Below are 12843 nucleotides of genomic sequence, written 5' to 3' on the forward strand. Positions count from 1 at the left end.
GGGTCCAAGCGAAACACTCGGCCTTCCTTAAGAGGCGGTACAGAGGCAGACCTCTTTCGCCGAGGCGTGAGATGAAGCGGCTCAGGGCCGCAAGACATCCCATGACCCTCTGTACGCCTTTTAAGTCCTTGATGGGTCCCATGCTGGTGATGGCTGCGATCTTCTCCGGGTTGGCTTCGATGCCACGCTCAGAGACGATGAACCCCAGGAGCATGCCTCGGGGCACCCCGAAGACACACTTCTTAGGATTGAGCTTGACTCCTTTCGCCTTGAGACATCGGAATGTCACTCCAAGGTCGGAGAGGAGGTCGGAAGCCTTCCTTGTCTTGACTACGATGTCATCAACGTAGGCCTCGACTGTGCGACCGATGTGTTCGCCGAACACATGGTTCATGCACCGCTGGTACGTCGCGCCCGCATTCCTCAAACCGAACGGCATGGTGACATAGCAGTACATGCCGAACGGCGTGATGAAAGAAGTCGCGAGCTGGTCGGACTCTTTCATCCGGATTTGGTGATACCCTGAGTAGGCATCGAGGAAGGACAGGGTTTCGCACCCAGCAGTGGAATCCACGATTTGATCGATGCGAGGCAGAGGGTAGGGAACCTTCGGACACGCTTTGTTGAGACCAGTGTAGTCTACACACATCCGCCATTTCCCCCCTTTCTTCCTCACAAGCACAGGGTTGGCAAGCCATTCGGGATGGAATACCTCTTTGATGAACCCCGCTGCCATCAGCTTGTGGATCTCTTCGCCAATCACTCTGCGCTTCTCCTCGTCGAATCGGCGCAGAGGCTGCCTGACGGGTCGGGCTCCGGCCCGAATATCCAGCGAGTGCTCGGCGACATCCCTCGGTATGCCGGGCATGTCCGAGGGACTCCACGCAAAGACGTCGGCGTTTGCGCGGAGAAAGTCGACGAGCACTGCTTCCTATTTGGGGTCGAGCCCGGAACCGATCCGGATCTGCTTGGAGGCGTCGCCACTGGGGTCGAGTGGGACAACCTTAAACGTCTCCGCTGGCTCGAAGTTGCCGGCATGACGCTTCACATCTGGCACCTCTTTGGAGAGGTTCTCCAGGTCGGCGATGAGGGCCTCGGACTCGGCGAGGGCCTCGACGTACTCCACGCACTCCACGTCGCATTCGAATGCGTGTTTGTACGTGGGGCCGACGGTGATGACCCCGTTGGGGCCCGGCATCTTCAGCTTCAGGTAGGTGTAGTTGGGGACGGCCATGAACTTCGCGTAGCATGGCCTTCCCAGTACCGCGTGGTAGGTTCCTCGGAACCCGACCACCTCGAACGTCAAGGTGTCCCTTCGGAAGTTGGAGGGCGTTCCGAAGCAGACGGGGAGGTCGAGTCGCCCGAGGGGCTGGACGCGCTTCCCAGGGATGATCCCGTGGAAGGGCGCAGCGCCTGCTCGGACGGAGGACAGATCGACGCGCAAGAGCTTGAGGGTCTCGGCGTAGATGATGTTGAGGCAGCTGCCCCCATCCATCAGGACCTTGGTGAGCCTGACGTTGCCGATGACGGGGTCGACGACGAGCGGGTATTTCCCCGGGCTCGGCACGTGGTCGGGGTGGTCAGCCTGGTCGAAGGTGATGGGCTTGTCGGACCAGTCTAGGTAGACTGGCGCCGCCACCTTCACCGAGCAGACCTCCCGGCGCTCTTGTTTGCGATGCCGAGCCGAGGCATTCGCCACATGCCCACCGTAGATCATGAAGCAGTCGCGGACCTCGGGGTATTCTCCTGCTTGGTGATCTTCCTTCTTGTCGTCGTCGTGGGCCCTGCCATCCTCCGCGGGTGGCCCGGCCCTGTGGAAGTGGCGCCGAAGCATGACGCACTCCTCGAGAGTGTGCTTGACGGGCCCCTGATGATAAGGGCACGACTCCTTGAGCATCTTGTCGAAGAGGTTTGCACCTCCGGGGGGCTTCCGAGGGTTCTTGTACTCGGCGGCGGCGACAAGGTCCGCGTCGGCGGCGTCACGTTTCGATTGTGACTTCTTCTTGCCCTTCTTCTTGGCGCCGCGCGGAGTAGACGCCTCGGGAGCCTCTTCCGATGGGCGGCCCTGGGGCTGCTTGTCCTTTCGGAAGATAGCCTCGACTGCCTCCTGGCCAGAGGCGAACTTGGTGGCGATGTCCATCAGCTCGCTCGCCCTGGTGGGGGTCTTGCGACCCAACTTACTCACCAGGTCGCGGCAGGTGGTGCCGGCGAGGAACGCGCCGATGACATCCGAGTCGGTGATGTTGGGCAGCTCGGTGTGCTGCTTCGAGAATCGCCGGATGTAGTCCCGGAGCGACTCTCCCGGCTGCTGCCGGCAGCTTCGAAGGTCCCAGGAATTCCCGGGGCGCACGTATGTGCCCTGGAAATTGCCGGCGAAGGCTCGGACCAAGTCGTCCCAACTGGAGATCTGCCCCGGAGGCAGATGCTCCAACCAGGTGCGAGCAGTGTCGGAGAGGAACAGGGGGAGGTTTCGGATGATGAGGTTGTCGTCGTCCGTTCCACCCAGCTGGCAGGCCAGGCGGTAGTCCGCAAGCCACAGTTCCGGTCTCGTTTCCCCCGAGTACTTCGTGATAGTAGTCGAGGATCGGAACCGGGTCGGGAACGGCGCCCGTCGGATGGCCCGACTGAAGGCCTGCGGACCGGGTGGTTCGGGCGAGGGACTCCGATCCTCCCCGCTGTCGTAGCGCCCCCCACGTCTGGGGTGGTAGCCTCGGTGCACCCTTTCGTCGAGGTGGGCCCGACGGTCGCGTCGATGGTGCTCGTTGCCGAGGTGGCCCGGGTCCGCATGCGCGGTGTTGCGCGTGCGCCCGGTGTAGACCGAGGCTTCCCGCATGAATCGGGAAGTCGCGGCATGAGGTTCCGAGGGGTATTGCTGCCTTCGGGAGGCAGTGCTCTCGGCCCGTCGGGCCGCAGCGCCTTCCAGGAGATCCTTGAGCTCTCCCTGGATCCGCCGACCCTCGGTAGTTGATGGCTCCGGCATCGCGCGGAGGAGCATCGCTGCGGCTGCCAGGTTCTGACCGACCCCGCTGGATGCGGGTGGCGGCCTGACCCTGACATCGTTGGCGACGCGGTGCTGGAGACCTTGGGGAAGGTGACGTATTTCTCCGGCCGGGGGTTGGCCCGCCCATACCCGTCCGACGTCCCGACGGATCGGCTCAAGCGCTCCTGTTCCCTCGTCGAGCCTGGCCTGCGCCTCGCGGACTTGCTCGAGTTGTGGGTCGTAACCCCCCGCCGGAATGGGGACCACAGCTAGCTCCCGCGGGATGTCGGCGCGAGGCGCCGGCCTAGGAAGATCACCGTCCTCCGGCATGCCGAGATGGTTGCCTTCGGAGGGATCCCCTAGCTCGATGTGGAAACATTCGTGGCTTGGGCCGCAGCTCTCGTCGTTAAGGCTGCGGCTTCCGTCGGAACAGTCGGAGAGGCAGTAGTTACATGCGGTCATGAAGTCCCGCATGGCACTGGGGTTGCCAAGTCCAGAGAAATCCCAACAGATGCTGGGATCGTCATCTTCCTCGGACCCAGAGGGCCCGTAGGTTGAGACGTCCGTCAACCGGTCCCAAGGCGACCGCATACGAAACCCCAGTGGGGTTGCACTCGCCTCAATGAGAACGCCCGCCAAAGCAAGGTTGCTAGGCGGGTTGAGGCCGAGTCGAAATGACGTAAGATGGGGATTAGTCAGTACCTTTTGGTCGATGCGGAGCGACGTAGTCGCATCGGGGACTGGTTGCGCCGTCATCTCAGGTACAAGGGCGACGTCCTGCAAGCTTTTCGCGAGCGCGCTGGCGTCGTCTTCTTGCTCGGGATCAGCGTGTCGCGGGGGAACGGCGCTTGCCTTCGTCTCGAACGCGAGGTCGACGCCCGGCGTGCCTTCCGTCTGGGCGTCGGGGGCGTCGATTCGCTCGACGGCCGACGAAGTGCGGCCTCCCGCTTGGCCTTGGTTGCCCCGCCTCCTCCTCCGTTGGCGGGGGAGAGGACGGAGCGAGCTCGAATGTTGTTCTTCCACCACGCGGGGAAGATGTCGTCGATTCCGCCGCCGGCGGGCGGGTTGTCGGCCGCCATTGTCGTTGTCGCACGGCGGTGGAAGGAGTATCATGTCGTAGCTGCCGTCGAAGGACATGAACTCAAGATTCCCAAAACGGAGCACCGTCCCGGGCCGGAGAGGTTGCTGGAGACTGCCCATCTGGAGCTTGACGGGAAGCTGTTCGTCAGCACGCAGCAGTCCCCTACCTGGCGCGCCAACTGTCGGCGTTTCGAGACCGGGGGGTCCCTAAGCCGACGAGTGAGTGTGCTGCGTGCCCCAGCCCAGATGGGTCGAGCGCGTGGGCGAGCGCGAAGGGGGGAGAGGCGAGGTGGCCGGAGACGGGCGTGAGAGAGGTGGAAGTCCCGCGGCCTTCGTGTTCGTCCCGCGCCCAGGTCGGGTGCGCTTGCAGTAGGGGGGTTACAAGCGTCCACGCGGGTGAGGGAAGCGAGCGGCCCCAAGAGAGCGCCTGTCCCGTCCTCGGTCCCGCGCGACCAACCTTCTCTAAGAAGGCCCTGGTCCTTCCTTTTATAGTCGCAAGGAGAGGATCCAGGTGTACAATGAGGGGTGCAGCAGAGTGCTACGTGTCTAGCGGAGGGAGAGCTAGCGCCCTAAGTACATGCCAATGTGGCAGCCGGAGAGATCTTGGCACCCTGCTGGCGTGATGTCGTGGCTGTCGGAGGAGCAACGGAGCTTGGCGGAAGGACAACTGTCGGAGCGGTCGAGTCCTTGCTGACGTCCACCTGCTTCCGTAAGAGAGCTGAGAGCCGCCGCCGTCATGGAGCTTGGGAGGCGCCATCATTGCCTATCTGGCGGAGCTGGTCAGATGGGACACCGGTCTTGTTCTCTGCGACCCGAGTCGGCTCAGGGTAGAGTGGTGATGGCGCTCCCTGTTGACGTGGCGGGCCCACGCCCGAGGCCGGGCGACGTGGGGGCTCCTCCGAAGCTGGGGTCGAATCTGTCTTCCGTTGCCGAGGCCGAGTCTGAGCCCCTGGGTCGGGCGAGGCGGAAGTCGTTCGGCAGAGGCCAGGTCGGAGTCCGAGCCCTGGGGTCGGGCGAGGCGGAGTTCGTCGTCTTCCGGGGCCAAGCCCGAGTCCGAGCCCTGGGGTCGGGCGGAGCGGAGTTCGCCGTCTTCCGGGTCTTAGCCCGAGTCCGAGCCCTGGGGTCGGGCGGAGCGGAGTTCGCCGTCTTCCGGGTCTTAGCCCGAGTCCGAGCCCTGGGGTCGGGCGGAGCGGAGTTCGCCGTCTTCCGGGTCCGAGCCCGAGTCCGAGCCCTGGGGTCGGGCGGAGCGGAGTTCGCCGTCTTCCGGGTCTTAGCCCGTGTCCGAGCCCTAGGGTCAGGCGGAGCGGAGTTCGCCGTCTTCCGGGTCTTAGCCCGAGTCCGAGCCCTGGGGTCGGGCGGAGCGGAGTTCGCCGTCTTCCGGGTCTTAGCCCGAGTCCGAGCCCTGGGGTCGGGCGGAGCGGAGTTCGCCGTCTTCCGGGTCTTAGCCCGAGTCCGAGCCCTGGGGTCGGGCGGAGCGGAGTTCGCCGTCTTCCGGGTCTCAGCCCGAGTCCGAGCCCTAGGGTCGGGTGGAGCGGAGTTCCCTATGGCGCCCCTGGCGAGGCCTGACTGCCTGTCAGACTCACTCTGTCGAGTGGCACTGCAGTCGGAGTGGCGCAGGCGACGCTGTTCTTCTGTCAGACCGGTCAGTGGAGCAGCGGAGTGACGGCGGTCACTTCGGCTCTGCCGGGGGGCATGCGTCAGGATAGAGGTGTCAGGCCACCTTTGCGTTAAATGCCCCTGCAACTCGGTCGGTCGGTGCGGCGATTTAGTCAGGGTTGCTTCTTAGCGAAGCCAAGGCCTCGGGCGAGCCGGAGATGTGTCCGCCGTTAAAAGGGGGGCCTCGGGCGAGACGGAAGTCCCTCGAGGTCGGCTGCCCGAGTCCGAGGCTAGGCTCGGGTGAAGCGTGATCGAGTCACTCGTATGGACTGATCCCTGACTTAATCGCACCCATCAGGCCTCTGCAGCTTTATGCTGATGGGGGTTACCAGCTGAGAATTAGGCGTCTTGAGGGTACCCCTAATTATGGTCCCCGACAGGTAGAAATTATAAATTTGCTCCTAAAGCAGTAGAAGGTTTTTTACTTGGCTATGACTCAAACACAAGGGCATATAGAGTCTTCAACAAATCCACTGGATTAGTTGAAGTTTCTTGTGACATTCTGTTTGATGAGACTAATGGCTCTCAAGTAGAGCAAGTTGATCTTGATGAACTAGATGATGAAGAGGCTCCATGCGTCACACTAATGAACATGTCCATTAGGGATGTGTGTCCAAAAGAATCCGAAGAGCCTCCACAAGCACAAGATCAACCATCATCTTCCGTGCAAGCATCTTACCAACTCAAGATGAGGATAAGGCTCAAGTATAAGAAGATGGAGATCAAGACGATGAGCCACCTCAAGAGGAGGACATTGATCAAGGGGGAGATGAATACGATCAAGACAAGGGAGATAATCAAGAGATTCAAGATCAAAGATCAGCACACCCAAGAGTCCACCAAGCAATTCAAAGAGATCACCCCGTCAACTCCATACTCGGTGACATTCACAAGGGAGTAACCACTCAATCTCGAGTTGCTCATTTTTGTGAACACTACTCCTTTGTGTCTTCTATTGAGCCGTACAGGATAGATGATGCACTAAGAGATCCAGATTGGGTGGTGGCAATGCAAGAGGAGCTCAACAACTTCACAAGGAATGAGGTGTGGTATTTGGTTCCACGTCCTAACCAAAATGTTGTAGGTACCAAGTGGGTATTCCACAACAAACAGGATGAGCATGGTGTGGTGACAAGGAACAAAGCACGACTTGTTGCAAAAGGATATTCACAAGTCGACGGTTTGGATTTCGATGAAACCTATGCACCCATAGCTAGGTTTGAGTCAATTCGCATATTACTTGCCTATGCTACTCACCATGGCTTTAAGCTATATCAAATGGACGTGAAGAGTGCCTTCCTTAATGGCCCTATCAAGGAAGAGGTATATGTTGAGCAACCTCCCGGCTTTGAAGATAGTGAGTATCCTAACCATGTTTATAAGCTCTCAAAGGTACTTTATGGGCTGAAGCAAGTGTAACACCCTAAATCCATCAATTAAAGATAACTTAGTTTATATTATTATTTTTCAATAGAAAGGAAAAATACTTATGATTTCTAATAATAAAATGGTAATATAAATAAATTGAACTATTCTTGAATAGATAAAATTTTACCAAGTGTTTGTTGCATTCATTATCGGTGCATGATTTCTTTGTTTGCTAGTGAATTTTAAATTTATTCGCTTTTGTAAGACCCAATTTATTTAATAATAGAAATTTAACTAAAGACTATTTATTATGAATTTTATTATTAAAATATTATTGCTAGATTCATTATACTTTTAGAATATTTAAAATATATTTATTAATGGATAACATATTCCAAATAATAACAAAAGAAAATGAATTTCGAAATATGTAGGTGCTTATACATTAATTGAGATTTATTTTTGTGTGAATCTTTCCATAAATAGTATAATAAGTTAGTACAATCTCATTGTGAAAATATACATTAATAATATTATAGATTTTATTCAAATGATTTTTAGAAATTTTAAAAATATGTTTATTTATATTTTAAATAGAAAAGAAAAGAAAAAAGGAAACCAAACCCTAGCCCTACCGAAGGCCCATTTGGCCCAACAGCCGACCGCGCCCCCTCCCTTCCCAGCCGCCGCCAGGCGGGCCCCACCCGCTCCTCTCTCCTTCCTCCCTTCCTCCCAGCGCTGCGGCCACAGAGTCGCGCCCGCACCCCGCCGCACACCAGCCCGACCCCGACCCCGCGCAGCCGCCCCACGCCCCCTTGCCACGCCCGTTCGGAGCCCTGGAGCCGGAAACCGCCGCCCTCTTCTCCTCCCCCGTTTCCCCTTCTCCCTCCCCATTATGAAGCTCCATTGATGGCCATCAATGGCATGATGGCCTGTCGCCCGTTTCCTCTCCCCCCGACGCCCTACCCTCTCCCCTCTTCCTATAAATGGAACCGGACCTCTCTCTTCCTCCCATGCCCGTGCTCTCTCTCTCCCTGCCCGCGCCGTGCCCAGCTCGCCGCCGTGAAGCTCGTCGCCAGACTGTCCGCCGTGCCCGTCGCCGTCGTTGCCCACGACGGAGCTCGCCCGCACAGCACCCCGGTGACCGCACCCACGTCGTTCGTCGATCGCCAGAGTCGACGCCACTGCGCCGGAGCGCGACCGCGCAGCACCCCGACTGGACAGTTCGCGCCCCACCGTCTAAACGCCTCGCCGGAGCCACGTCGTTCCCGGCCACCTCGACAATGAGACCGCCCTGCCCTGCTCCCTTGTCGCGACTGTCTCGCCACTCCCCCTCGCCGAGCCACGTCCGTGCCATCTTCGCTCGTCCCCGGCCGTGCACCGCCTCATCGCGACCGGATCCCTCCGTTCGTCACAAGGTTGAAGACAACCCAAATATTTTTATTAACTCCAAAATCACAGTTTGAATTAATTCATGAATTATTTGTTGTGTTTTGGAATATTGTGATTCATGTGTGTAAACGATTGATTTTGAGTATATGTGCGATGAGTTAGTGAATTGTCGTTAGACGTGATAGTGGTTTACGATTTCTTTAGAATTGGGATTGGAATGAAGTATGGAAAAAATTTGGTAGACTCATGTTGGTAATAAAAACACTAGATAAGTAATTTTTTAGTTAATTTTGTTTACAATGAATTGTAGAATTTATCTAGAAGTTTATAATCATAGGTTCATCTAAACCCACTAAATAGATAATAGAAGCTGTTCTTAACATAGAATTAATAAGTGGTATAGAATTCATAACAATACAAATATTATAGTATAAACAGTGGTTTAATTTATTATTAGATGTTTTGATCTCTGATTATTATAATGACATTTTCTTTTAGAAAGAAAAGATAAAACTAAAATGAGAGCACTATTCATAGTATAAATAATTAGGTAATAATTAGTTTATTTCTATAGAATTGGTTAAATCATTACATCTAGGCCACATATTATTGGTCAGATAAAAATATAGATTTTACTAGTCATGATAAATGCAAGTGTAGCACTTAATTACTTAGAATTAGTAAAATGTGTATTTATGTCATAATAACCATGTTTAGGTTATTAAAAGTCCAATTAGTAATTTACAATTAAACCTTACAATATTAATGTTGGAAGAATTATGAATAAATATTTTTTAGTTATACGTATAATTTCTATCTAGAAAAGAAAGGAGAAAACAGAAAGAATAGAATTTTATAATAATGTTAAAATGACTTAATTAGGTGCTCATACCTACATAACTAAAATGATAGTTTAAATATTGTTGAACATAGTTCCTTATTAAAGAATTGGATCAATTGTTCCTAAACTAAAACTAAAGATACTTAATAGATTAATTATCTATTCCTATAATTTATTAATCAAACATATAGTGAAATTGTTCATAACTAGATATATGGGCACGACTAATCATTTCATCTAATTTAGTCCATGTTATATGTATGTCGGGGACCATAATTAGGGGTACCCTCAAGACTCCTAATTCTCAGCTGGTAACCCCCATCAGCATAAAGCTGCTAAGGCCTGATGGGTGCGATTAAGTCAGGGATCAGTCCATTCGAGCGACTCGATCACGCCTCGCCCGAGCCTAGCCTCGGACAAGGGCAGCCGACCCCGGAGGATTTTCGTCTCGCCCGAGGCCCCCCTCCAACGGCGAACATATTTCCGGCTCGCCCGAGGCCCTGCCTTCGCTAAGAAGCAACCCTGACTAAATCGCCGCACCGACCGACCAAGTCGCAGGAGCATTTAATGCAAAGGTGGCCTGACACCTTTATCCTGACGCGCGCCCCCCGGCAGAGCCGAAGTGACCGCCGTCACTTCGCCGCTCCACTGACCGGCCTGACAGAAGGGCAGCGCCGCCTGCGCCACTCCGACTGCGGTGCCATTTGACAGAGTGAGGCTGACAGGCAGTCAGGCCCTGCCGAAGGCACCATAGGAAGCTCCGCTTCGCCCGACCCAGGGCTCGGACTCGGGCTCAGCCCCGGAAGACGGCGAACTCCGCTCCACCCGACCCAGGGCTCGGACTCGGGCCAAGTCCCGGAAGACGGCGAACTCCGCTCCGCCCGACCCAGGGCTCGGACTCGGGCTAAGTCCCGGAAGACGACGAACTCCGCTCCGCCCGACCCAGGGCTCGGACTCGGGCCAAGTCCCGGAAGACGGCGAACTCCGCTCTGCCCGACCCAGGGCTCGGACTCGGGCTAAGTCCCGGAAGACGGCGAACTCCGCTCCGCCCGACCCAGGACTCGGACTCGGGCTAAGTCCCGGAAGACGGCGAACTCCGCTCTGCCCGACCCAGGGCTCGGACTCGGGCTAAGTCCCAGAAGACGACGAACTCCGCTTCGCCCGACCCCAGGGCTCGGACTCCGCCCTGGCCTCAGCCGACGACCTCCGCCTCGCCCGACCCAGGGGCTCGGACTCGGCCTCGGCCACGGAAGACAGACTCGACCTCGGCTTCGGAGGAGCCTCCGCATCGCCCAACCTAGGGCGCAGGCCAGCCACGTCAACAGGAGGCGCCATCATCACCCTACCCCGAGCTGACTCGGGCCGCAGGGAACCAGACCGGCGTCCCATCTGGCTAGCTCCGCCAGATAGGCAATGATGGCGCCCCGCATGCTCTGTGACGACGGCGGCTCTCAGCCCCCTTATGGAAGCAAGAGGACGTCAGCAAGGACCCAACCGCTCCGACAGCTGTCCCTCCGCTAGGCTCCATCGCTCCTCCGACGGCCACGACATCACACCAGCTGGGTGCCAAAATCTCTCCGGCTGCCACGACAGCATGTACTTAGGGCGCTAGCTCTCCCCCGCTAGACACGTAGCACTCTGCTACACCCCCCATTGTACACCTGGATCCTCTCCTTATGCCTATAAAAGGAAGGACTAGGGCCCTCTTAGAGAAGGTTGGCCGCGCGGGGACGAGGACGAGACAGGCGCTCGCTTGGGGCCGCTCGCTCCCTCTCCCGCGTGGACGCTTGTAACCCCCTACTGCAAGCGCACCCGACCTGGGCGCGGGACGAACACGAAGGCCGCGGGATTCCCACCTCTCTCACGCCGGTCTCCGGCCGCCTCGCTCTCCCCCCTTCTCGCTCACCCTCGCGCTCGACCCATCTGGGCTGGGGCATGCGGCGACACTCACTCGTCGGCCCAGGGACCCCCCGGTCTCGAAACGCCGATAGTTGGCGCGCCAGGTAGGGGCCTGCTGCGTGTTGACGAACAGCTTCCCGTCAAGCTCCAGATGGGCAGTCTCCAGCAACCTCTCCAACCCGAGACGGTGCTCCGTTTCGGGAGTCTTGAGTTCATGTCCCTCGACGGCAGCTACGACATGATACTCCTTCCACCGCCGCGCGACAACGACAATGGCGGCCGACAACCCGCCCGCCGACGGCGGAATCGACGATGTCTTCCCCGCGTGGTGGAAGAACGACCTTCGAGCTCATCCTGCCCTTTCCCCCGCCGACGGAGGGGAAGGCAGGGCGACCAAGGCCAAGCAGGAGGCAGCGCCTCGTTGGCTGTTGAGCGAGCCGACAGCACCGGCACCCCAACGAGGGGCGCACCGGGTATCGACTTCGCGCCTGAGTCGAAGACGAGCGTCGTCTCCCCGCGACACGCCCATCCCGAGCAAGCGGACGACGCCAGCGCGCTCGCGGAGAGCTTGCTGGACGTCACCCTCGTACCTGAGACGACGATGCGGTCAGTCCCCGACCAAAAGGTACCGACCGATTCCCATCCTACGTCATTTGGATTAGGCCTCAACCCGCCTAGCGACCACGCTTTGGCGGACGCTCTAGTAGAGGCGAGTCCAAACCCTCTGGGGTTTCGCATGCGGTCGCCTTGGGACCGGCTGACGGACGTCTCGACCTACGGGCCCTCTGGGTCCGAGGAAGACGACGGGCCCAGCATCTGTTGGGATTTCTCTGGACTTGGCAACCCCAGTGCCATGCAGGACTTCATGACCGCCTGTGACTACTACCTCTCCGACTGTTCCGACGGTAGCCGCAGCCTCAGCGACGAGGACTGCGGCCCAAGCCGCGAATGTTTCCACGTTGATCTAGGGGGTCCCTCCGAAGGCAATCATCTCGGCATGCCGGAGGACGGTGATCTCCCTAGGCCAGTGCCCCGCGTCGACATCCCACGGGAGCTAGCTGTGGTCCCCGTTCAGGCGGGGGGCCATGACCCACAGCTCGAGCAAATCCGCGGGGCGCAGGCCAGGTTCGACGAGGGAGCAGGGGCGCTTGAGCCGATCCGCCGGGACGTCGGGCAGGCATGGGCGGGCCAACCCCCGGCCGGAGAAATACGTCATCTGCCCCAGGTTTTCCAGCACCGCTTCGCCGACGACGCCAGGGTCAGGCCGCCACCCGCATCTAGTGGCGTCGGCCAGAACCTGGCTGCCGCAGCGATGCTTCTCCGCGCGATGCCGGAGCCATCAACCACCGAGGGCCGGCGAATCCAGGGGGAGCTCAAGAATCTCCTGGAAGGCGCCGCGGTCCGACGGGCCGAGAGCTCTGCCTCCCGAAGGCAGGGATACCCCTCGGAACCTCATGCCGCGACTTCCCGATTCATGCGGGAAGCCTCGGTCTACACCGGGCGCACGCGCAACACCGCGCCTGCGGCCCCGGGTCGCCTCGGCAACGAGCACCATCACCGCGACCGTCGGGCCCACCTCAACGAGAGGGTGCGCCGAGGCTACCACCCTAGGCGTGGGGGACGCTAC

This window comes from Zea mays, chromosome 4 (genome assembly GCF_902167145.1).
Source record: "Zea mays cultivar B73 chromosome 4, Zm-B73-REFERENCE-NAM-5.0, whole genome shotgun sequence".
Classification (NCBI taxonomy): Eukaryota; Viridiplantae; Streptophyta; class Magnoliopsida; order Poales; family Poaceae; genus Zea; species Zea mays.